The sequence below is a fragment of the Pristiophorus japonicus genome, chromosome 19 (genome assembly GCF_044704955.1).
Source record: "Pristiophorus japonicus isolate sPriJap1 chromosome 19, sPriJap1.hap1, whole genome shotgun sequence".
Classification (NCBI taxonomy): Eukaryota; Metazoa; Chordata; class Chondrichthyes; family Pristiophoridae; genus Pristiophorus; species Pristiophorus japonicus.
Genome location: NC_091995.1, coordinates 46,009,009 through 46,033,307, shown reverse-complemented (window position 1 = coordinate 46,033,307; position 24,299 = coordinate 46,009,009). Strand labels below are relative to the sequence as shown.

The 24,299-nt window shown below is 43.1% G+C and overlaps 2 pseudogenes; one reads left to right on the top strand and one right to left on the bottom strand.

Moving 5' to 3' along the window:
* LOC139230203 (zinc-binding protein A33-like) overlaps window positions 1–24,299 on the top strand; it is a 650,536-nt pseudogene that overhangs the window by 124,651 nt on the left and 501,586 nt on the right.
* On the bottom strand, window positions 462–5,346 carry LOC139230442 (probable G-protein coupled receptor 139; annotated as a pseudogene).

Below are 24,299 nucleotides of genomic sequence, written 5' to 3'. Positions count from 1 at the left end.
ATGTATATTCATAGCTTGGGGAAAAAATGGCAGTTCAGTCAGGACCTGATCACTGAAAGAATAAAACGCACAGGGGATTATTTACAGAATTAATCAGTTGTGGGGAACAGCTGGCTGTCTCAACAGATAACTACATGTGTTACTGACGGGAATGGGGCTTGAGGGATAACGAAACTGCTGTCGAGTTTAGATCAATTGAAAGCAATTGATTTGTCTAATTGATTTTATTTCGGATCTGAATTTTTTTTTATTTGTTCAGGTCCGATATCACATGTCTTACAATGTCGCAAAAGTTAATAATACCCAAGCATCTTTGATCTTCGACAATATAATATCTAATATGGGAACCCGATGACATCCCCATTTGCTTTCGGAGATTCCTGTTTGCTGCTATCAATTGAACAACTTCTCCTCGTTTACGATGGATGTAATTACATTTTAATTCTGTGAAGCAATTTAACTCATTTCAGTAAATTAGCAATGAGAACCAGGGGACGCTTAATCACATTCTTCAATTGCTCTCTGAATTTGCTCTGGGATACTGCATAAATAAACGTGTTATTGCAAGAACTCAAACATCTCAGCATGTATCCAGATAGTTCTGCAATGGTAAAAGAGTCGCTGTAATCTACTTCTAAAAATTGAGCATCTGTAAATTGCACACATATGAAAACTATGAAAATTACCATCCATAACAATATAAAACTGCCAGATATAGCGAGCAGCAAAATGATCGATTTCCTTCGGTTCTCCATCTCTGGATCACTGTGATTCTGAAACTTGATGTTTCCTCGGAGTCCCGTCCTCACTCTATTGGCCAATACAATGTGCCTAATGGTCAGGGCATTCAGCAGTATGATCAACACAAATGGAGCAAATGGGGTTAACATGGTTTCCAACCACAAAAATGCTACCCATATGGGTATGGTGTAGAAACTTGATTTTACATAGCAGGACCATGGTACATTGTCAATTATTTCCCGTGGTTCATATACAAAGTAGATTGGAATATTTTCTAATATGCTTAATGAACACACCACTGTTATCACCACAGCCACAGTTTTTTCGGTGCAATATTTTGTTCGCGACGTTTGGTAACAAATAGCGACACATCGATCAAATGTAAAAGCTACCGTGAGCCAGACAGAGCAATCAATGGAAACAAAAAGCATGGCGAGATTAAGACTACAAATCGGAATATAGTTCAGGAATGAATATGGAAAATAAGAATCTTTAATCTTATACAGAACCACTTCAAATATCAGGACCATTAGATCAGCCGCTGCCATGGACACCAGGTAACGGGTGATGCATTTGGAGAGACCGCATTTTCCACGGGAGAGAATGACGATTGTCACCAAATTAGCTGCAAAAAAGAGGAAATCAAATTACTAACTCTCCCTAACCTGACAGGATGATCAGTCGAGATAAATGTGTATGAAATTCATGGAAAGATTTCTTATCACTCAAATCTCTCTCTCTTTATTTCTCCCAATCGATCAGATGATACCAGTCATTCTTAGAAGATACATTTATTTATGCGTACACGTCGCCAACTTATTCTGAGTTACTTCAAAGGAACAAAATGTTACAGTGAATGATTTGATTTTCAACTTTCCATTGGACCAACAATGGGCTTTTCCGACTTGCGGCCACAATTGAATCCACCTGAGTTTCATTTCCTTTCACTTCAACATAAAGGAATGTCCAGCTTGGTACAACACGGGCGGCTGATTTGCTTATCCCTGTCCCTCCAGACACATCACGGTGAAGCTTTCCATCTGTCCTTCCTGATGTAAACCGGCGTTGTGGAGCCACTGACAGACAATATCGGATGGCCAAAACCTTACCGCCAGTTTTAAGCGAAACTTCAGGTTGAAAATGTACCCCAGTATCTGCTTATTGCAAATATCCTCAATAATCATGCAATGTAGGTTTCAGGGCAACAGCACGATTCTGACTGCAATATTTAATCGTTCAATCTTTGGAGAGCAGGTTCCAATTCCTACCAGGTGTCCTTCCAGTGCTTTTCCTTAGCAAATGACCAGAAAATAAAGCTTTCTCAGTGAAACATTGCTTCATATGCACAATATAATAAGAAACATTTTATTATGGATTGTGTCCCAACTATAAGTCACCCGAATCTCTGACATCAAAGTAACCAGTTAAATGATGAGTGAAATATGAGTCTGAGCATGGACGGAGGAAATTTTATGATATATCCGATATTATTAGAAATGTGTACTCTGGTTTGCCTCAGATGCAAACCTTTAAAGCGCATTTGTAATTTAGTTTATTAATATTGTACAATAGCTATTAATACAAGTCGCGCTCCGGAAATAATAACTATGCTGTGCAAATAAATGCAGGATCACCGAGGGGGTAATGTGGGGGCCGCCCATTATCTGCCCGCTCGATGTCCATTTCCTTGGACCAATGGAGCTGAATATTGGGAGGGGTGTATAACAGGACATTCCGCCCAAGGATGTCTACCCCCAGATAGCTGCTGCTACTTGAGATGACCGCCTTAAAGAATTTCTCAACATTCCTCCCAGATGTATTTCGAGCTGCGTAATTTAATCAACGTGTAAATATTGTCCACCATGTACGACATATAAACTGTTCTTTGGCGTCTAGTCTTAGCCGAATAATGTAAAAACCAATAGCTCTTGTCTCAGACCCAAATCACAAATAGAAGCGGAGATTTAAGCTTTTGGAACTGCACCTTGTAGAAACAGAGAGCAAGAAATGTCTCTGACAATAGGGACAACGTATATAATTGCTATCTCACAATAGATCTATTCCCTGTTTTGCGCTTGATGTATGAACTAACTTCAGTAACAAACAATCTTTGAAAAAAATCTACCGGCAGATGAATTAACGTTTATTATTGCTTTGAATTATTTATTTCTCAGGTTATCAAACGGTGAGAAAGAACAAACAGCAAAGAGGGAAATTCTCACCTTTAACACACGGATGATAATGTAAGGAGCAGGCGCCCAGCCCATTGTAAACGCCACCTGGCCTTCATCGCATTTTTGGAGGTGGAAATGACCAGGGCATCATGGATGTAATGTGTGCAGCAACATTATTGAATACAATTACTGGGGAGGGATTGGCAGATCTCCTCTGATAACCTTAACCCTTGACATTGTTTTTCCTGGATTACAATTATACTTTTTCGAGACTGTGGTGGGATTTTAGAGCAGACCAGTGGACATTCTATTGGAGTCACTCTATTTCTGCCATACACAGAAACTTGGGATAGATTGTAGTCTTCATCGCCTGGGCATTAAACATCAGCCCGCTCTGTGGGATAGAAATTTGTTTTGGGCAGTAGCGCTGAACAGGATGGTATCGCATCGACCGCCTGTTATACCCCTCGTTTGATATTGAGTTCTATTGAAGTCAAAGGAAATGAATATCAGAAGGGTGTGAGAGGCAGATACGATAGATAATGAGGGGGCTCAACAAGGTGGATGCAGAAAGGATATTTCCATTCATAGGGGAAACTAAAACTCGGGGACATAGTCTTAGAATAAGGGGCCACCCATTTAAAACTGAGATGAGGAGCAATTTCTTCTCTCAGAGGGTTATAAATCTATGGAATTCTCTGCCCCAGAGAGCTGTGGAGGCTGGGTCATTGGATATATTTAAGGTGGAGTTAGATTTTTGAGTGATAAAGGAGTAAAGGGTTGTGGGGAGCGGGCAGGGAGGTGGAGCTGAGTCCATGATCAGTCATGATCTTATTGAATGGCGGAGCAGGCTCGAGGGGCCAAATAGTCTACTCCTGCTCCTATTTCTTATATTATTATCTTCTTATGTTCTGCTAGCACCACTTTACCCCTGTATATAAGAAGGCAAATGTGTTAGCTGTGGCCACAAGTATTATCAGAAATCGCCCGAATTTCCTCCATTGGTAGTAATGGAGGACAATCCGCTGTTTCTAGGGAAACATGTCCTCCGCAGAGGATTTGGCATTTTGTGCTTAGCCCAGACGATGCAGAACACCCCGGATGTAAAGACTAAAATCTATCCCATGGTTACCGGAGAAATCACAACTTGCATTTAGAATTACAGCAATGCAGCAGCAGCTGGAACACACTTTAGTAGCACTTGTCTCATTTTGCTTTGCGGCCTCAGAACACGAACTGACTCCAGCTTAAAGTAACACAATATATCACAGTTTCAGAATCAAGCGCGTCAGCTTCTCCATAAGCTCTATTATCGAATTGCCAGCAATCAATAACCCACGGGTTTCCATGGCCAGTAGCAGTGATAAAAGCTCAGTGCTGCCGTCTCAACTCGGAAAATTAGTGGCCATGGACACAAATTATATTTAGATTGACTTCCCCCGCACCAGTCCACGCTTCACAAATGTGACTCAAAATAACGAGGTGTTGTAGACCAAAATGTATACTATGGTCTATAGTTATGTTATAAATACACCAACAACTTTGAGTTTCGTCATAAGAGGTTTCTGCATGCAAGGCATGCCAGATGTACGTGGTGAAATTGTTCTTCACCAGTAGCGCAAAATAAATTCATAGCGAATATACAGTCTGCTTCACAATGCGCGGATTTCTCTCAAAGAAAACGAACATCAGACCGGGTGTAAAATGAGCGGCCCATTCCCTCCGAGTCCATCTGGCGCTGCTGAGGAAGACCAATTTCAGCGCCTGAGGCTCGGCTTCCTGCCTTGTTTACCCGCTGCTGGCTAGCTGCGGCGGAAGGGCGCCCATAGCTGCTGCCAGTTGGGAAGTGCGGGGAACCATTCGGCTCCGATGCTATCTGCTAATGGGCGGGCTGCAATCCCAAGGATGAGACAATATGCCAGCAGTGCGCCGGAGTCTTTTGTGGGGCACGGAAGGATATCTTCAGTTTCTTCTGGGTTCACAAATATACAACAGAAAATTTCCTTTGTCTTTTCTTGAGCAGCCTCCTGAAATCCCTTTAACAATTGCTGGTTTGGCAACTCGATCCGATTCTAATACATGTCTTAGACACAAAATTACAAGACTGTCCTTTAAGACCGAGACATATCTACTGCATTGCTGAATTTAAGTCGTCAGAGTAAATTGTGCTTCGACTGAGGTTGTTACATTAAAAATATGACAGAATCTTGGAGCCATTTGCTTTACTTCTATGATGCCGATAATCAGTTTCTGCAAATCAAACACATCAAAAAAACAGGTAATACCATTACACGATGGCAGGAACAGTGACACAGTGAGACACTGTTAAAGATGAGCATTAACTAATTGTAAGAGGCTTACCAGGAAGACCAACAATTGCAAGAATCGGATCGTAAATGTTTTCTATCTATATGATTATCGGCTTTTCCATTGTCTGAGAAAAACGAAGTTGCCAGTTTGTGTTGAAAAACTTCTGCTTTCAAATGCAGGTCTTATTTATATCTTAGAAAAACCTCAAGTGACACATGGACATTGCACAATAATTTGCATAAGTTACTGTCATTTGAATAAACACATTAAGGCGAGTCATATTTACTCCTACTCATCAGGGATATTTTGCAATGATATTCTCCGTTGAAAGAGTAAGGAGTCAAGAATATTAATGTCATCATACTTTCTGAAAAAAAACTATTTCGACATCTCCTTTCCAATAGTAACGGTGCAAGACTCTTGAAGCTGAGGATATTTATTTATAGTTTAATGCGAGGCATTTGATGGAATAAATATACATCATTATGATGGAATAGCTTTCTCTAGATCCTAGTTACATCAAGGATGTTTTCTATCTTCTTTAATTTATGCTATATTTAATTTATATTAAGCACCTCAATGCTACAGGTGCGATCGAAGAGCATTCAGATACACAAAGAAAGTGATATAAAGTCAGTTGTATACAGCTCAGCAGGCCACAGATATGCAGAAATGTTAGTTTCTGAAAGTGTGCAGAGGTAAAAGAGGGATTAACAGTTAGATTGACATGTGTCCCCTCGAATGTCATTTGAATGATCCCTCTGAAACGCTTAGCCATACATGATCATGAAATTACATTCAATTCCATTGTTCCTAATGTAATGACGACATTAACTGTGCAGACCACAGTCATATAATTGTGGTATATTCTCTGTGACATCACAAGCACAGCTACTGGTACTCTACTTGTAACAAGACGATTTGATGAGTCAGAAATAATCGAATCATTCCAACATTCAACTCCTTCCACATCTGTAGGTAAAATATGATCAATGTGTCCATGATCAAGCATCTTGATCAAATGTGTGCGAGGACCACATATCTTCACCACTCTTGCTGATAACCACTTTAATCATTTATGGTGATAGTGTAATATATATCTCCACCGAGTGGACGACTGATCCACCTAGTGGACTACTGTGGTAATGCAGCCATTGCTGTAAATAAATAAAGGCATCTGATAGGTTCCTGTGTTAAGAGCTATCTTGAGTTCTGTGTGTTTCTGATGTCGTAGAGAATATTCCGCATTGGCGACCCTCACTGAAGTTTTTGGTGCTGGATGAATCCAGCCAAACAGCAGAGAGACTAGAGAGGTCATTTGTGTTGCAGAACAGCTAAAAATCCGTTTCAACGTGACCGAGAGGCTAGAAATGTTTTTCACTGCAGATAGTACCATCGAAGCCCCCGATGATGAAAACAGTAATCAGGTGATTTTAGAAAGTAAACGGGCTATTTTCCTGACTGAAGCATGCCCAGAGGTGTATGAAATGTGCTTGTTCCCGTCAAGGCAAAGGACACATCACTCATGGTAATTTTAAGCAAGTTAGAACAGCACGACAGACCTGAGCCCCTGGCAATTGCTGAAAGTTATCATTTTGTAATATGAGATCAGTGAAACAGCGAGAGTATCAGTGAGTACATTGTAGCATTAAAAGAGCTATGCATTCACTATCATTTCCGAAACTTTCAGGACCGAGCTTTGTATGACCGCTTTGTTTTTGGGGTAAAAAATGAAGCAAACAGATGAAAGTTGTTGACAACTTCTAACTTGACTTTTAATTTAGCTTGTCAGACAGCCATGTCAATGGATATGGCTGACCAATATTCACGAGAATTTTGTACCATTTCCAGTCGTCAAACAACCGAGGTGAATCGCCTGCAGGTTAAAAGAAAAAGGCAGTTGGGCCCCAAGGCCTCAACACCTGGCCAAGATAACAATACATTGAAATTATGCCTGGGACAACACATTGCTCAAAGTTGTCCATATGTGAAGGCAGAGTGTTTCTTCTGCAGGAAAACTGAGCATCTTGCCAAGACATGTCCACTGACCAACTTTCAAGGCTTCAAGAAGAAATCCTCAGAGAGTACATAGCATGGAAGAAAAGCAACACGAGGAGGTGGTTTTGGAGATACACATCATCAGGACCACAAAGGTATCTCACAGAGATTCACGAAGTATCATCATCCAAATAGACATTGCAGGAACCAAAATATCCATGGAAATCGACACTGGTGCATCCATGTGTGTAGTACCGGAATCACTATATCTCGACAAATTGCGTGATTTCCCATTGGAAAATTCCAAGGTAGAGCTGCGAGGCTACTCAGGAAAGAACATTCCTGTGGTAGGACGTGTCACAGTACCGGTGAAATACAAGGATTAATTTCCCAGCTTACCTCTCTTAATGGTGGCAGGGGACAAGCCTGCCTTGCTCGGTAGAAATTGGTTTGGATCACTGAAGCTGGATTGGAATACGATTTTTCATGTTGAGATGAGATTTGCATCGAAGGATGATGTCATCAAGAAGTATCCAAAGGTGTTCTGTGAAACAGGCAATCCAATCCAAGGCTTCAAGGTGAGTGTCAGAGTACAGAAGGACGCTAGACAAGTTTACTGCAAGCCACGTCTTGTACCATATACACTCAAGGAGAAAGTTGAGCAAGAACTCAAAAGACTAGTGACTGAGAACCTTATTTCTAAGATAGATCAATGTGATTGGGATACATTCATTGTTGTTGTACCTAAGTCAGAAGGTAAGGTATGGTTGTATGATGATTATAAAGTAACCATAAACCAAGTTCCAGAGGGTAATCTCCTCAATACATTGCCAAATGTAGAAGATTAGTTCACAATGCTGACAGTTGGACAGATTTCTCAAAGTTAGATCTTACAAATGCCTACTTACAACTTGAACTAGATGAGGAGTCCAAGTCATGCTTGACTATAAATACTCATCTCGGCCTATAACAATTTAATAGGCTACCATTTGGAGTGTCTTCCGCCCAGCCATATTCCAAGGCACGATGACAGATTTTGCAAGGCATTGAAGAGGTAGTGTGTTATTTAGATGATATAATCATTTCAGTACCAAACAGGCAAATCCATAATAACATGTTGAATGAAATGTTCAAACAGTTAGAAAAGCACAGAGTACGATTCACTGCTTGCAAGTGAGAGTTATTTCAAAACTTGGTGGAATATTTAGAGCACACAGTAGAAAAAGATGATTTACATCCAACCAAGCATGGAGGCCCCGACCTGCGAGAGACCATCAGCAGCAGGTCAGGGCCATAAAAGGAGCGGCAAGCGGCGGTCATGGCCAGCGTGGAGGCCCCGACCTGTGAGAGACCCATCAGCGGCAGGTCAGGGCCATAACAGGAGCGGCGACCGGCGGCCATGGACAGCGTGGAGACATACCACTCCAGGGAGCATCATATCCTGGTGCAGGAGGGCAACGGCAGTGAAGAGTGCCATCACCAAGGTCCAGGTCGGTGATTGGGGTGTGGGCAGGTGCTGCAGGAGCAGCAAGGTTGGGGCGAAGAAGCGGTGAGAGACTGTAGAGGGACGTGATCGGGGCCCAGGGGAGGCATGTGTTCGAGGCCCAGAAGAGGCGAGGGCCCAGGGACAGAACGGGCCAGCCCAAACTGCGATATGTGTGTGTACTAGGTCCGTGCAGCAGAGCTGGTCTCCAATCGTTAAGGGTAATCCTTGGACCAAGACCTAACTCTGTCAAGCCCATGTGGTGGCTGGTGTGCAAAGGTCACCACATATTAAAAAAAAATCCACGCACAGGCATCTTTCACCCTTGAGGATGTAGTTCGGGTCCTTCATTGAAACACCTGTGAACTCATCTTTTTTTGGTATGGAAGCATCCACATTTAGAGGAACCACTTATGATGATGACATCTAACCAAAGGAAAGCTGGATGCAATAAAAAATGCACCGACTGCCAAGAATGTCACTGAACTTCGATCATTTTGGGGTCATTTAAACTTATATAGGAAACTCCTACCAAATTTGGCTATAGTGTTACATCCACTGAATGAGCTGTTGAAAAAACAGGTCCATTGGAAGTGGTCAGAAGAATGCAACACAGCATTCAAGGAGTGTAAAAGCTAGGTGGTAGAGAGCACCATGACGTATCTAACAAAATCAAGCTAGCATGTGATGCCTCTCCATATGGAGTTGGGGCAGTGATCTCTCATGTACTACACAGTGGGGAGGAGAGACCAATTGCTTTTGTTTCATGAATTGTCAGTGCCAGTGAGTGTAATTATGCGCAGATCAAAAGGGAAGCTTTGTCATTAATTTTGAGAGCCAAGAAATTCCACAAATACTTGTATGGTCGTAAGTTTACTCTTGTTACAGAGCATAAGCCCCTGACAGCAATCCTCCATCCAAGGTCCCCAGTTCCAACCTTAGCTGTAGCCCAAGTGCAGAGATGGGCTTTGATTTTGTCAGCAAATACGTACGACATTGAGTACATACCATCAGCTGATCACAATAATGCTGATCCTCTGTCTAGGTTTACATTCCCATCACAAGTTACCCTAATAGGGAAGAAATGTTCTATATTTTATTTATTGATGAACTGCCAGTCACAGCTGAAAAGATTAGTAGAGCAACCAAACGTGACCCAGTTACGTCAAAGGTGTATAATTACATAGCAAATGGCTGGCCAAACTAGGCAACAGAAAGATTTTCATCCATACTTCGTTCATAGGAATGAATTGTCCGTGGATAAAGATTGTATCATGTGGGGTGTAAGCGTAGTTATCCCAGGTCTAACTTCTAAGGCGATCTTCATGGCCACCACCTGGGAATTTGCTTGACCAAGAGTTTCGCACCCAATTACTTATGATGGCCAGCTCCAGATAAATATATAGATACATCGCTAGTCAGTGTATAACATGTCAATCGGTAAGCAAGAAACCACCACTATTATCATTACAGCCTTGGAAAGGGCTTCCCCGGGTGTGGCAAATGTTACATATCGATTTTGCTGACCTAGAAGGACAGCAATTGTTCATTGTGATTGATAGCAATTTGAAGTGAGTAGAGATTTTTCTGATGCGGAATATAACAACAAGTAAAACACGAGACAATTTGCCAAGGTTATTTTCTTCAGATGGCTTCCCAGAGGAAATTAAGTCTGATAATGGAGCACAATTTTGTTCAGAAGTATTTGCACAATTCACGAGCAGCAATAGATAGAGGATTGGCTAACTCAATTCGTCTCGTAGGACCTCATCCCATTTTTTACCTATATCGTTGGTACCTATATGCACCACGACAACTGCCTGTTCACCCTCCCTTTTCAGAATGTCCTGCACCGCTCCGAGACATCCTTGACCCTTGCACCAGGGAGGCAACATACCATCCTGGAGTCTCGGTTGTGGCCGCAGGAACGCCTATTTATTCCCCTTACAATCGAATCACCTATCACTCTCACTCTCCCACACTTGTTCCTGCCCTCCTGTGCAGCAGAGCCTCCCATGGTGCCATGAACTTGGCTGCTGCTGCTCGCCACTGATGAGTCATCCCCCTCAACAGTACCCAAAGTGGTGTTTCTGTTTTGCAGGGGGATGATCACAGGGGACCCCTGCACTCCCTTCCTTGCACTGCTCTTCCTGCTGGTCAACTATTTACTATCTGGCTGTGTACCCTTAACCTGCGGTGAGACCAATTCGCTACACGTGCTATTCACGTCATTCTCAGCATCGTGGATGCTGCAGAGTTCGTCCACCCGCAGCTCCAGGGCCGCAATGCGGTCCGTCAGGAGCTGGAGGCAGGTGCACTTCCCCCACACGTAGTCATCAGGGACACCAGATGCGTCCCTGACATTCCACATAGTACAGGAGGATCATAATACGTGTCCAAGCTGTCCTGCCTTAGATAAACTTAATTTGGAAACAATAATGCAAAATGTTGCTTACTATTAGAGAAAAGAAAAAAGAAAAGCTACTTACCAATCACCAGCCAATCACTTACCCCTTTGGCTGTGACGTCACCAGTCGATTTCCTACTACTTCTTTTTTGCCTTTTCGCCCTGCTGCAGCTGCACAAGCTCGCCTCTCTCCGAACTCACAAAACTGGGCCTTTTAATAGGCCTCCCCACGCTGCCTCATTGACGCTGCTCGATCTCCCACTACGTCTCTCCGAACTCACCACACTGGAACTTTTTATAGGCCTCCCCACGCTGCCTCACCAACACTGCTCGATCTCCCGCTGCCTCTTGCCGAACTCACCACACCGGGCCTTTTTATAGGCCTCCCCACACTGCCTCTCCGACGCTGCTCGATCTCCTGCTGCAAACTTGGCTACGTTACACTCCATCCCTTCTTCCAAGTCATTAATATAGATTGTAAATAGTTGGGGTCCCAGCACTGATCCCTGCGGCAGCCCACTAGTTACTGGTTGCCAACCAGAGAATGAACCACTTATCCCGATTCTCTGTTCTCTGTTAGTTAGCCAATCCTCTATCCATGCTCGTATATTACCCACAATCCCGTGAACTTTTATCTTGTGCAGGAACCTTTTATGAGGCACCTTGTCAAATGCCTTCTGGAATTCAAAATACACCACATCCACTGGTTCCCCTTCATCCACATCCTGAAAGAACTCCAGCAAATTTGTCAAACATGACTTCCCCTTCATAAATCTGTGATGACTTTGCCTGACCGAATTTTACTTTTCCAAACATCCTGCTATTTCTTTAATAACGGAATCCAACATTTTCGGAAGCACAGATGTGAGGTTAACTGGTCTATAGTTTCCTACTTTTTGTCAGCCTACACTATTGGTAGCACTGATCATTGCATTGTACTTGTGGAGATGAAATCCTGTCTTCACACTACAGGCACCCTTCATCTTGTTGTGTGGCAGTACCACTATGCTAAATGGGCTAGATCGAGAATAGATTTAGCCGCTAAAACTGGGCACCCATTGCACTGTGGGCCATCAGTAACGGCAGAATTGTATTCTATCACAATCTGCAAACTCATGGCCCGGCATATCCCTCACTGTACAATTACTATCAAGCCAGGGGACCAACCCTGGTTCAATGAGGAATATAGGAGAGCACACCAGGAGCAGCACTAGGCCGACCTAAAAATTAGTTGCCAAACTTTGGAAGCTGCAACACAGATTGCATGGATGCTGAGCTGAGCTGAATTAAAAAGTAGGACCTCAAAATTAGTAATCTCAGGATTGCTACCAGTGCCACGTGCTAGTCAGAGTAGGAATCGCAGGATAGCTCAGATGAATACTTGGCTTGAGGAGTGGTGCAAGAGGGAGGGATTCAAATTACTGGGACATTGGAACCGGTTCTGCGGGAGGTGGGACCAGTACAAACCGGACGGTCTGCATCTGGGCAGGACCGGAACCAATGTCCTAGGGGGAGTGTTTGCTAGTGCTGTTGGGGAGGAGTTAAACTAACATGACAGGGGGATGGGAACCTATGCAGGGAGACAGAGGGAAATAAAATGGAGGAAGAAGCAAAAGATAGAAAGGAGAATAGTAAAAGAAGAGGGCAGAGAAACCTGGCAAAAAACAAAAAGGGCCACATTACAGAAAAATTCTAAAGCGGCAAAGTGTGTTAAAAAGGCAAGCCTGAAGGCTCTGTGCCTCAATGCGATGAGTATTCGGAATAAGGTGGACGAATTAACTGCGCAGACAGCAGTTGACGGATATTTTGTAATTGGCATCACTGAGACATGGCTCCAGTGTGACCAAGGCTGGGAACTCAACATCCAGCGGTACTCAACATTTAGGAAGGATAGGCAGAGAGGAAAAGGAGGCGGGGTGGCATTGCTGGTTAAAGAGGAAATTAATGCAATAGTAATGAGGGACATTAGCCTGGATGATGTGGAATCGGTATGGGTGGAGCTGCAGAATTCCAAAGGGCAGAAAACGTTAGTGGGAATTGTGTACAGACCACCAATCAGTAGTAGTGAGGTTGGGGACGGCATCAAGCAAGAAATAAGGGATGTGTGCAATAAAGGTACAGCAGTTATCATGGGTGACTTTAATCTACATATTGATTGGGCTAACCAAACTGGTAGAAATGCGGTGGAGGATGATTTCCTGGAGTGTATTAGGAATGGTTTTCTAGACCAATTTACCAAGGAACCAACTAAAGAGCTGGCCATCGTGGACTGGGTGATGTATAATGAGAAGGGACTAATTAGCGATCTTGTTGCCCGAGACCCCTTAGGGAAGAGTGACCATAATATGGTGGAATTCTTTATTCAGATGGAGAGTGACACAGTTAATTCGGAAACTATGGTCTTGAACTTAAGGAAAGGTAACTTCGACGGTATGAGGCGTGAATTGGCTAGAATAGACTGGCAAAGGATACTTAAAGGGCTGACGGTGGCTAAGCAATGGCAAACATTTAAAGATAACATGGATGAACTTCAGCAATTGTACATCTCCGAGTGGAGTAAAAATAAAACGGGGAATGTGGCTCAACCATGGCTAACAAGGGAAATTAAGGATAGTGTTAACGCCAAGGAAGGGGCATATAAATTGACCTGCGGACTGGGAGAAATTTAGAACTCAATAGAGGAGGACTAAGCGTTTCATTAAGAGAGGGAAAATAGAGTACGAGCAGAAGCATGCAGGGAACATAAAAACTGACTGCAAAAGCTTGTACAAATATGTGAAGAGAAAAAGATTAGTGAAGACAAACGTAGGTCCCTTGCAGTCGGATTCAGGTGAATTTATAATGGGGAGCAAAGAAATGGCAGACCAATTGAACAAACACTTCGGTTCAGTCTTCACGAAGGAAGACACAAATAACCTTCCGAATGTACTAGGGGACAGTGGGTCACAGAAACATAGAACGATAGAAAATAGCTGCAGGAGTCGGCCATTCGGCCCCTCCAGCCTGCACCGCCATTCAATGAGTTCATGGCTGAACATGCAACTTCAGTACCCCTTTCATGCTTTCTCACCATACCCCTTGATCCCCCAGGTAGTAAGGACAATATCTAACTCCTTTTTGAATATATTTAGTGAATCGGCCTCAACAACTTTCTGTGGTAGAGAATTCCACAGGTTCACCACTCTCTGGGTGAAGAAGTTTCTCCTCATCTCGGTCCTAAATGGCTTACCCCTTATCCTTAGACTGTGTCCCCTGGTTCTGGACTCCCCTAACATTTGGAACATTCTTCCTGCATCTAACCTGTCTAAACCCGTCAGAATTTTAAATGTTTCTATGAGGTCCCCTCTCATTCTTCTGAACTCCACTGAATACAAGCCCAGTTGATCCAATCTTTCTTGATATGTCAGTCCCGCCATCCCGGGAATCAGTCTGGTGAACATTCGCTGCACTCCCTCAATAGCAAGAATGTCCTTCCACAAGTTAAGAGATCGAAACTGTACACAATACTCCAGGTGTGGCCTCACCAAGGCCCTGTACAACTTTAGTAACACCTCCCTGCCCCTGTACTCAAATCCGCTCGCTATGAAGACCAACATGCCATTTGCTTTCTTAATCACCTGCTGTACCTGCATGTCAACCTTCAATGACTGATGTACCATGACACCCAGGTCTCGTTGCACCTCCCATTTTCCTCATCTGTCACCATTCAGATAATAGTCTGTCTCTCTGTTTTTACCACCAAAGTGGATAACCTCACATTTATCCACATTATACTTCATCTGCCATGCATTTGCCCACTCACCAAACCTATCCAAGTAACTCTGCAGCCTCACAGCATTCTCCTCGCAGCTCACACTGCCACCAAACTTAGTGTCATCTGCAAAATTGGTGATACTACATTTAATCCCCTCGTCTAAATCATTAATGTACAATGTAAACAGCTGGGGCCCCAGCACAGAGCCTTGCGGTACCCCACTAGTCACTGCCTGCCATTCTGAAAAGTACTCATTTACTCCTACTCTTTGCTTCCTGTCTGCCAACCAGTTCTCAATCCACGTCAACACACTACCCCCAATCCCATGTGCTTTAACTTTGCACATTAATCTCTTGTGTGGGACCTTGTCGAAAGCCTTCTGAAAGTCCAAATACACCACATCAACTGGTTTTCCCTTGTCCACTCTACTGGAAACATCCTCAAAGAATTCGAGAAGATTTATCAAGCATTATTTCCCTTTCACAAATCCATGCAGACTTGGACCTATCATGTCACCTCTTTCCAAATGCGCTGCTATGAAATCCTTGATGATTGATTCAATCATTTTACCCACTACCGATGACAGGCTGACCGGTCTATAATTCCCTGTTTTCTCTCTCCCTCCTTTTTTAAAAAGTGGGGTTACATTGGCTACCCTCCACTCCATAGGAACTGATCCAGAGTCTATGGAATGTTGGAAAATGACTGTCAATGCATCCGCTATTTCCAAGGCCACCTCATTAAGTACTCTGGGATGTAGTCCATCAGGCCCTAGGGATTTATCGGCCTTCAATCCCATCAATTTCCCCAACACAATTTCCCAACTAATAAGGATTTCCCTCAGTTCCTCCTTCTTACAAGACCCTCAGACCCCTTTTATATCCGAAAGGTTGTTTGTGTCCTCCTTCGTGAAAACCGAACCAAAGTACTTGTTCAATTGGTCTGCCATTTCTTTGTTCCCCGTTATGACTTCCCCTGATTCTGACTGCAGGGGACCTACGTTTGTCTTTATTAACCTTTTTCTCTTTACATATCTATAGAAGCCTTTGCAGTCTGTCTTAATGTTCCCTGCAAGCTTCCTCTCGTACTCTATTTTCCCTGCCCTGATCAAACCCTTTGTCCTTCTCTGCTGAGTTCTAAATTTCTCCCAGTCCCCGGGTTCGCTGCTATTTCTGGCCAATTTGTATGCCACTTCCTTGGCTTTAATACTATCTCTGATTTCCCTTGATAGCCACGTTTGAGCCACCTTCCCTTTTTTATTTTTACGCCAGACAGGGATGTACAATTGTTGTAGTTCATCCATGCGGTCTCTAAATGTCTGCCATTGCCCATCCACTGTCAACCCTTTAAGTATAATTCACCAATCTATCCTCGCCAATTCACGCCTCATCCTTCAAAGTTACCCTTCTTTAAGTTGTGGTCCATGGTCTCAGAATTAACTGTTTCATTCTCCATCCTAATGTCGAATACCACCATATTATGGTCACTCTTCCCCAAGGGGCCTCGCACAATGAGATTGCTAATTTATTCTCTCTCATTGCACAACACCCAGTCTAGGATGGCCTCCCCCCTCGTTGGTTCCTCGACATATTGGTCTAGAAAACCATCCCTTGTGCATTCCAGGAAATCCTCTTCCACCGTATTGCTTCCAGTTTGGTTAGCCCAATCGATATGCATATTAAAGTCACCCATGATAACTGCTGCACCTTTATTGCATGCACCCCTAATTTCCTGTTTGATGGGTCTCGTGAGAAGGAGGAACTGAAGGATATCCTCATTAGGCAGGAAATTGTGTTAGAGGAATTGATGGGATTGAAGGCTGATAAATCCCCGGGGCCTGATAGTCTGCATCCCAGAGTACTTAATTAAGTGGCTCTAGAAGTAGTGGATGCATTTGACAAGGTCCCGCACAAGAGATTAGTGTGCAAAATCAAAGCGCATGGTATAGGGGGTAATGTACTGACGTGGATAGAGAACTGGTTGGCAGACAGGAAGCAGAAAGTCGGGATAAACGGGTCCTTTTCAGAATGGCAGGCAGTGACTAGTGGAGTGCCGTTGGGCTCAGTGCTGCGATCCCAGCTCTTTACAATATACATTCATGATTTGGATGAAGGTATTGAGTGTAATATCTCCAAGTTTGTGGATGATACTAAACTGAGTGGCGGTGTGAGCTGTGAGGAGGACGCTAAGAGTCTGCAGGATGACTTGGACTGATTCGGTGAGTGGAAATATGCATGGCAGATGCAGTATAATGTGGATAACTGTGAGATTATCCATTTTGGGGGCAAAAACACGAAGGCAGAATATTATCTGAATGGTGGCAGATTAGGAAAAAGAGAGGTGCAGCGAGACCTGGGTGGCATGGTTCATCAGTCCCTGAAAGTGGGCATGCAGGTACACCAGGCGTTGAAGAAGGCAAATGGTATCTTGGCCTTCATAGCTAGGTGATTTGAGTATTGGAGCGGGGAGGTCTTACTGCAGTTGCACAGGGCCTTAGTGAGGCCTCACCTGGAATATTGTGTTCAGTTTTGGTTTCCTAATCTGGGGAAGGACGTTCTTGCTATTGATGGAGTGCAGCGAAGGTTCACCAGACTGATTCCAGGGATGGCTGGACTGTCAGTTGATGAGAGACTGGATCAACTGGGCCTTTATTCAGTGGAGTTTAGAAGGATGAGAGGGGATCTCATAGAAACGTATAAGATTCTGACGGGACTGGACAGATTAGATGCGGGAAGAATGTTCCCGATGTTGGGGAAGTCGAGAAACAGGGGGCATAGTTTTAGGATAAGGGGTAGGCCATTTCGGACTGAGATGAGGTGAAACTTCTTTACTCAGAGAGTTGTTAACCTGTGGTATTCCCTGCCGCAGAGAGTTGTTGATGCCAGTTGATTGGATATATTCAAGAACGAGTTAGATATGGCCTTTACGGCTAAGGGAATCAAGGGGTATAGAGAGAAAGCAGGAATGGGGTACTGATGGAATGATCAGCCATGATCTTATTGAATGTCAGTGCAGGCTCGAAGGGCCGAATGGTCTACTCCTGCACCTATTTTCTATGTTTCTATGATACAAAGATGGGAGGAAAAGCAACATGTGAGGAGGACACAAAACATCTGCCAAAGAACAGGGACAGGCTAAGTGAGTGGGAAAAATTGTGGCTGTTGGAATATAATGTTGGAAAGTGTGAGGTCATGCACTTTGGCAGAAAAGATCAAAGAGCAAGTTTTTATTTAAATGGAGAAAGATTGCAAAGTGCTGCAGAACAGCAGGACCTGGGGGTACCTGGGCATGAAACACTAAAGGAACAGGTACAGCAAGTGATCAGGAAGGCCAATGATATCTTGGCCGTTATTGCAAAGGGGTTGGAGTATAAAAGCAGGGAAGTCTTGCTACAGCTTTCCAAGGTATTGGTCAGGCCACACCTGGAATACAGCATGCAGTTTTGGTTTCCATATTTGTGAAAGATATACTTGCTTTGGAGGCAGTTCCGAGAAAGTTCACCAAGTTGATTCTGGGGATGAGGGGGTTGACTTATGAGGAAAGGTTGAGTCGGTTGGGCCTCTACTCATTGGAATTCAGAAGAATGAGAGGTGATCTTATCGAAACATGTAAGATTATAAGGAGACTTGACAAGGTGGATGCAGAGAGTATGTTTCCACTGATGGGGGAGACTAGAACTAGGGTACATAATCTTAGAATAAGGCACTGCCCATTGAAAACAGAGATGAGGAGAAATTTCTTCTCTCAGAGGGTTGTAAATCTGTGGAATTTGCTGCTTCAGAGAGAGAGATGGAAGCTGGGAGATTGAATAAATTTAAGACATAAATAGACAGTTTCTTTAACAATAAGTGGATAAGGGGTTATGGGGAGTGGGCAGGGAGCTGAGTCCATGATCAGATCAGCCATGATCTTATTAAATGGCGCAACAGGCTCGAGGGGCCATATGGCCTACTCCTGTTCCTTTTTCTTATGTTCTATGTTATTATAAACAGATACGAAAGATAGATTGCTGAAGACGAGGTCAAGTAGGTTTTTACCTTAGGTTTGCACAGTCACCACATGCCGCAGCCCAGACTGGCAGCAAGTACCTTCAGGACTCGAACAGCTTGATCAATTGTGCTGCTACTGAATGACTCTTATGATGGACATTTAAGTACCGGACCCAAAGTATATTCTGTACACCTGCTAGCCTCAGTATCTTCCAAGTGCTGTTCAACATTTATTCATTTGCTCATAGAGGGCGGGAGGTAATAATCAGCAGGAGCTTTCCTTGCCCATGCTTAATCTGATGCCTGAGACTTCATGGGTTCTGGAGTCAATGCTGAGTATTGCAAGGGTCCCTCCCACCAAGCTGTTTACTAGTGTGCCGCACCTCTGTTGGGTCTGTCCTACCAGTGCGACAGGACATCACCATGATATAGTGGCTTAGTCGTCCATTTCGGAGGGCAGTTAAGTGTCAATCACATTGCTGTGGGTCTGGAGTCACATATAGGCCTTGTCAGGCAAGGCCGGTAGATTTCCTTCCCTAAAGGACATTAGTGTAGCAGATGGGTTTGTAAGACAATAAGATAGTGTAATGGTCACCGTTACTGACACAAGCTTTTCTTCCAGATTTATTTAATTAACTGAATTTAAATTCCCCAGCTGCTGTGATGGGTTTTGACCTTATATCTCCCGATCATTAGTCCAAACATCTTGATTACTATTCCAGCAACATAGCTACGATGCTACCGTACTGTTAAAACTAGTGAAGTTTGCCGACTGACACTCCCAAGCATGCGCGCCATTAACCTTCCCTCCCTGGAGTTAAAATACAGCCTCCGAGAGATGTCTTTTTCCACTTCTGCTCTGGCCCAACCATTACTTTCTCTATCGTTTGTGTCCATCATTTCAGACCTGTAGTCAGAACAAAAGTCATGAAAAACCTCACACAGGATGTGTGTAGTGGAAGATCCTCAGGGAACAGCAAATCACTTGGATTCAATAAGGTGGAACGTTGGCAGAGTTCAGAGTTTATGAGGCATTGTGTTTATTATCTATATATACTTGCTTTTTCCAATAAAAGATGCTTTAATTGTTCCCCAATCAGACAGATTAAAATCACTGATTGTCACCCTCCCCACAGGCGCATAGGAGGGACACATGTGCCTGTGGTGTCCACTTAAGTTCCAGGTTTAGGACCCTGCAGGGCACAGGCCCCTAAACCTGGCACTTGTGATCTGTCAAAAATTCTGTTGACTGATCGCATGCTTGCGAAATTAAAGGACCTTCGCGGGCAGAGGTTTGGGCTATTTGCCGAACACCTGCCCAGCGAATGTCCTTCAAAGTTGTATGACTGAAAAAAACAAGTGTAAGGCCTGCTCTAATCAGTGTAAAATTTTTAAATACTGGGAAAGTTGTTAAAAACATAACGTAAACATTGAAAATTCTGTTGAAAAAGGTAAGTTTATTTTTAGACCCTTGAAAATAAGTACATTTATTCGTAAATAAAGAATGTTGTTTTAAATAATTAATTACCTTCAATTTGCATTAATTTGATATGTGATTTTTTTTTGTTATTTTGTGTTTATATGTTTTGGCGTGGGGATAACCATTCATACTTATGGTTGTTCCTTATATACGGAATCACCAAAAGTATGAATGGGAATACCCCTACTCTGGTAGCTTGAGCAGGCCCACGTGATTCCATTGGTGCGTACGGAACCCTTATGATCCTGGGATACATGTGGTTCAATGAAGACCTTTACATAGAGCGCTAGGACTAGAAGTATCCAAACCTCCAGGATTACCAGGTAGATTTGCAGATATTTTTCAGGTCGGAAGCCCCCAATCTCAAAATCTGGGCCCATGTGCAGTAACATTCCAACCAGGCTGTCCTCTTCAACACACAACTGGTTAACTTTCTGCTGCATTAATTTTCAAACAAAGGCATGGACAAATACAAAGAAAACCACATAAGATTATAACTATTATATAGTTAATGTCGTCATTACTATGGAAAAAATGGAATTGAATGAAATGTCATGGTCATGTGCGGCTAAGCATTTAGAGGATTTATTCAAATGACAGGGCCACATATCTTCATCACTCTTCCTGGTAAGCATGTTAACCATTTATGGTGATGGTTCTTCAATCTCACCTTCTGATTTAATTTCACACTTCTCCCTCTTACTCTACCTCTATCATGATTCACTTTCTGTCTTAATTGTTTCTCTTCTACAGACTGTGCCAAGTTTGACTCAACAACGAGAACCAAATTCATGGCTGTCATTTGAGAAACAACTCTGCTGGTGTTCTATCAGTAGTTGTATGAGGAGTATTACAATAAGTAATTAGAAAATTAGCCAATTTGTGGTCAAATGACAACTGCCGTTTCTTTGGATTTGGATCCAATAGTTCCTTAATAAGAGCACGTTTTACCATTTGTACTGTGCGCTCTGCTGCACCATTTAAAGCAGGGTGGTACGGTGGAACCTTGATATGTTTCACACCATTTCTGCTCGTGAATTGTGCAAATTCTTCTAAACAAAATTTTGCTCCATTATCAGACGTAATTTCCTCTGGGAGGACATCTGAAGAAAATAACCTTTGCAAATTGTCTAGTGTTTTACTTGTTGTTATCTTCCGCATCAGAAAAACCTCTACTCACTTCGAATTGATATCAATCACAATGAACAATTGCTGTCCTTCTAGGTCAACACAATCGATATGTAACATTTGCCAAACCCGGGGAAGCCCTTTCCAAGGCTGTAATGATAATGGTGGTGGTTTCTTGCTTACCGATTGACATGTTATACACTGACTAACGATGTAATCTATATCTTTATCTAGACCTGGCCATCATAAGTAATTGGGTGCGAAACTCTTGGTCAAGCATATTCCCAGGTGGTGGCCATGAAGATCTCCTTATAAGTTAGACCTGGGATAACCACGCTTGCACCCAACATGATACAATCTTTATCCACGCACAATTCATTCCTATGAACGAAGTATGGATGAAAATCTTTCTGTTGTCTAGTTTGGCCAGCCATTTGCTTTGTAAATGGTTCATGTTTGGTTGCTCTACTAATCTTTTCAGCTGTGACTGGCATTTCATCAATGTATAAAATATAGAACATTTCTTCCCTATTAGGGTAACTTGTGATGGGAATGGCAACCTAGACAGAGGATCAGCATTATTGTGATCAGCTGATGGTGTGTACTCAATGTTGTACGTCTATCCTGCAGCACCTGCCCACACCCCAATCACCGACCTGGACCTTGATGATGTCACTCTTCACTGCCGTTGCCCTCCTGCACCAGCATGTGATGCTCCCTGGAGTGGTATGTTTCCACGCTGTCCATGGCCGCCGCTTGCCGCTCCTTTTATGGCCCTGACTTGCTGCTGATGGGTCTCTCACAGGTCGGGGCCTCCACACTGCCCATGGCCTCTGCTTGCCACTCCTGTTATGGCCCTGACCTGCAGCTGATGGTGTCGCACAGGTCGGGGCCTCCATGCTTGGTTGGATGTAAATCATCTTTGTCTTCTGTGTGCCCTAAATATTCCACCGAGTTTTGAAATAACTCTCACTTGCAAGCAGTGAATCGTACTCTGTGCTTTTCTCGCTGTTTGAACATTTCATTCAACATGTTATTATGGATTTGCCTGTTTGGTACTGAAATGATTATATCATTTAAATAACACACTACCTCTTCAATGCTTTGCAAGATCTGTTCATCGTGCCTTGGAATATGGCTGGGCGGAAGACACTCCAAATGGTAGCCTATTAGATTGTTATAGGCTAGATGAGTATTTATAGTCAAGCATGACTTGGACTTCTCATCTAGTTCAAGTTGTAAGTAGGCATTTGTAAGATCTAACTTTGAGAAATCTGTCCAACTGTCAGCATTGTGAACAAATCTTCTACATTTGGCAATGTATTGGGGAGATTACCCTCTAGAACTTGGTTTATGGTTACTTTATAATCATCATACAACCATACCTTACCTTCTGACTTAGGTACAACAACAATGAATGTATCCCAATCACATCGATCTATCTTAGAGATAAGGTTCTCAATCACTAGTCTTTTGAGTTCTTGCTCAACTTTCTCCTTGAGTGTATATGGTACAAGACGTGGCTTGCAGTAAACTTGTCTAGCATCCTTCTGTACTCTGACACTCGCCTTGAAGCCTTGGATCGGATTTCCTGTTTCACAGAACACCTTTGGATACTTCTTGATGACATCATCCTTCGATACAAATCTCGTCTCAACATGAAAAATCGTATTCCAATCCAGCTTCAGTGATCCAAAGCAATTTCTACTTAGCGAGGCAGGCTTGTCCCCTGCCACCATGAAGAGAGGTAACCTGGGAAATTAATCCTTGTATTTCACCGATACTGTGACACATCCTACCACAGGAATGTTCTTCCCTGAGTAGTCTCGCAGCTCTACCTTGGATTTTTCCAATTTGTCGAGATATAGTGATTCCGGTACTACACTCATGGATGCACCAGTGTCGATTTCCATGGGTATTTTGGTTCCTGCAATGTCTATTTGGATGACGATACTTTGTGAATCGCTGTGAGATACCTTTGTGGTCCTGATGACGTGTATCTCCAAAACCTCCTCTTCTTCTTGCTTTTCTTCCATGCTATGTACTCTCTGGGGATTTCTTCTTATAGCCTTGAAAGTTGGTCAGTTGGCATGTCTTGGCAAGATGCTCTGTTTTCCTGCAGAAGAAACACTCTGCCTTCACATATGGACAACTTTGAGCAATGTGTTGTCCCAGGCATAATTTCAATATATGTTTATCTTGGCCAAGTGCTGAGGCCTTGGGGCCCAACTGCCTTTTTCTTTTAACCTGCAGGCGATTCACCTCGGTTGTCTGACGACTGGAAATGGTACAAAATTCTTGGGAATATTGGTCAGCCATATCCATTGACATGGCTGTCTGACAAGCTAAATTAAAAGGCAAGTTAGAAGTTGTCAACAACTTTCATCTGTTTGCTTCATTTTTCACCCCAAAAACAAAGCGGTCATGCAAAGCTCGGTCCTGAAAGTTTCGGAAATTATAGTGAATGCATAGCTCTTTTAATGCTACAACGTACTCACTAATACTCTCGCTGGTTCACTGATCTCATATTACAAAATGATAACTTTCAGCAATTTCCAGAGGCTCAGGACTGTCGTGCTGTTCTAACTTGCATAAAATTAACATAAGTGATGTGTCCTTTGCCTTGATGGGAACAAGCACATTTTTCAGAGTTTCATACACCTCTGGACATGCTTCAGTCAGGAAAATAGCCCGTTTACTTTCTAAAATCACCTGATTACTGTTTTCACCATCGGGGGCTTCGATAGTACTATTTGTAGTGAAAAACATTTCGAGCCTCTCGGTCACGTTGAAACGGATTTTTAGCTGTTCTGCAACGCAAATGACCTCTCTAGT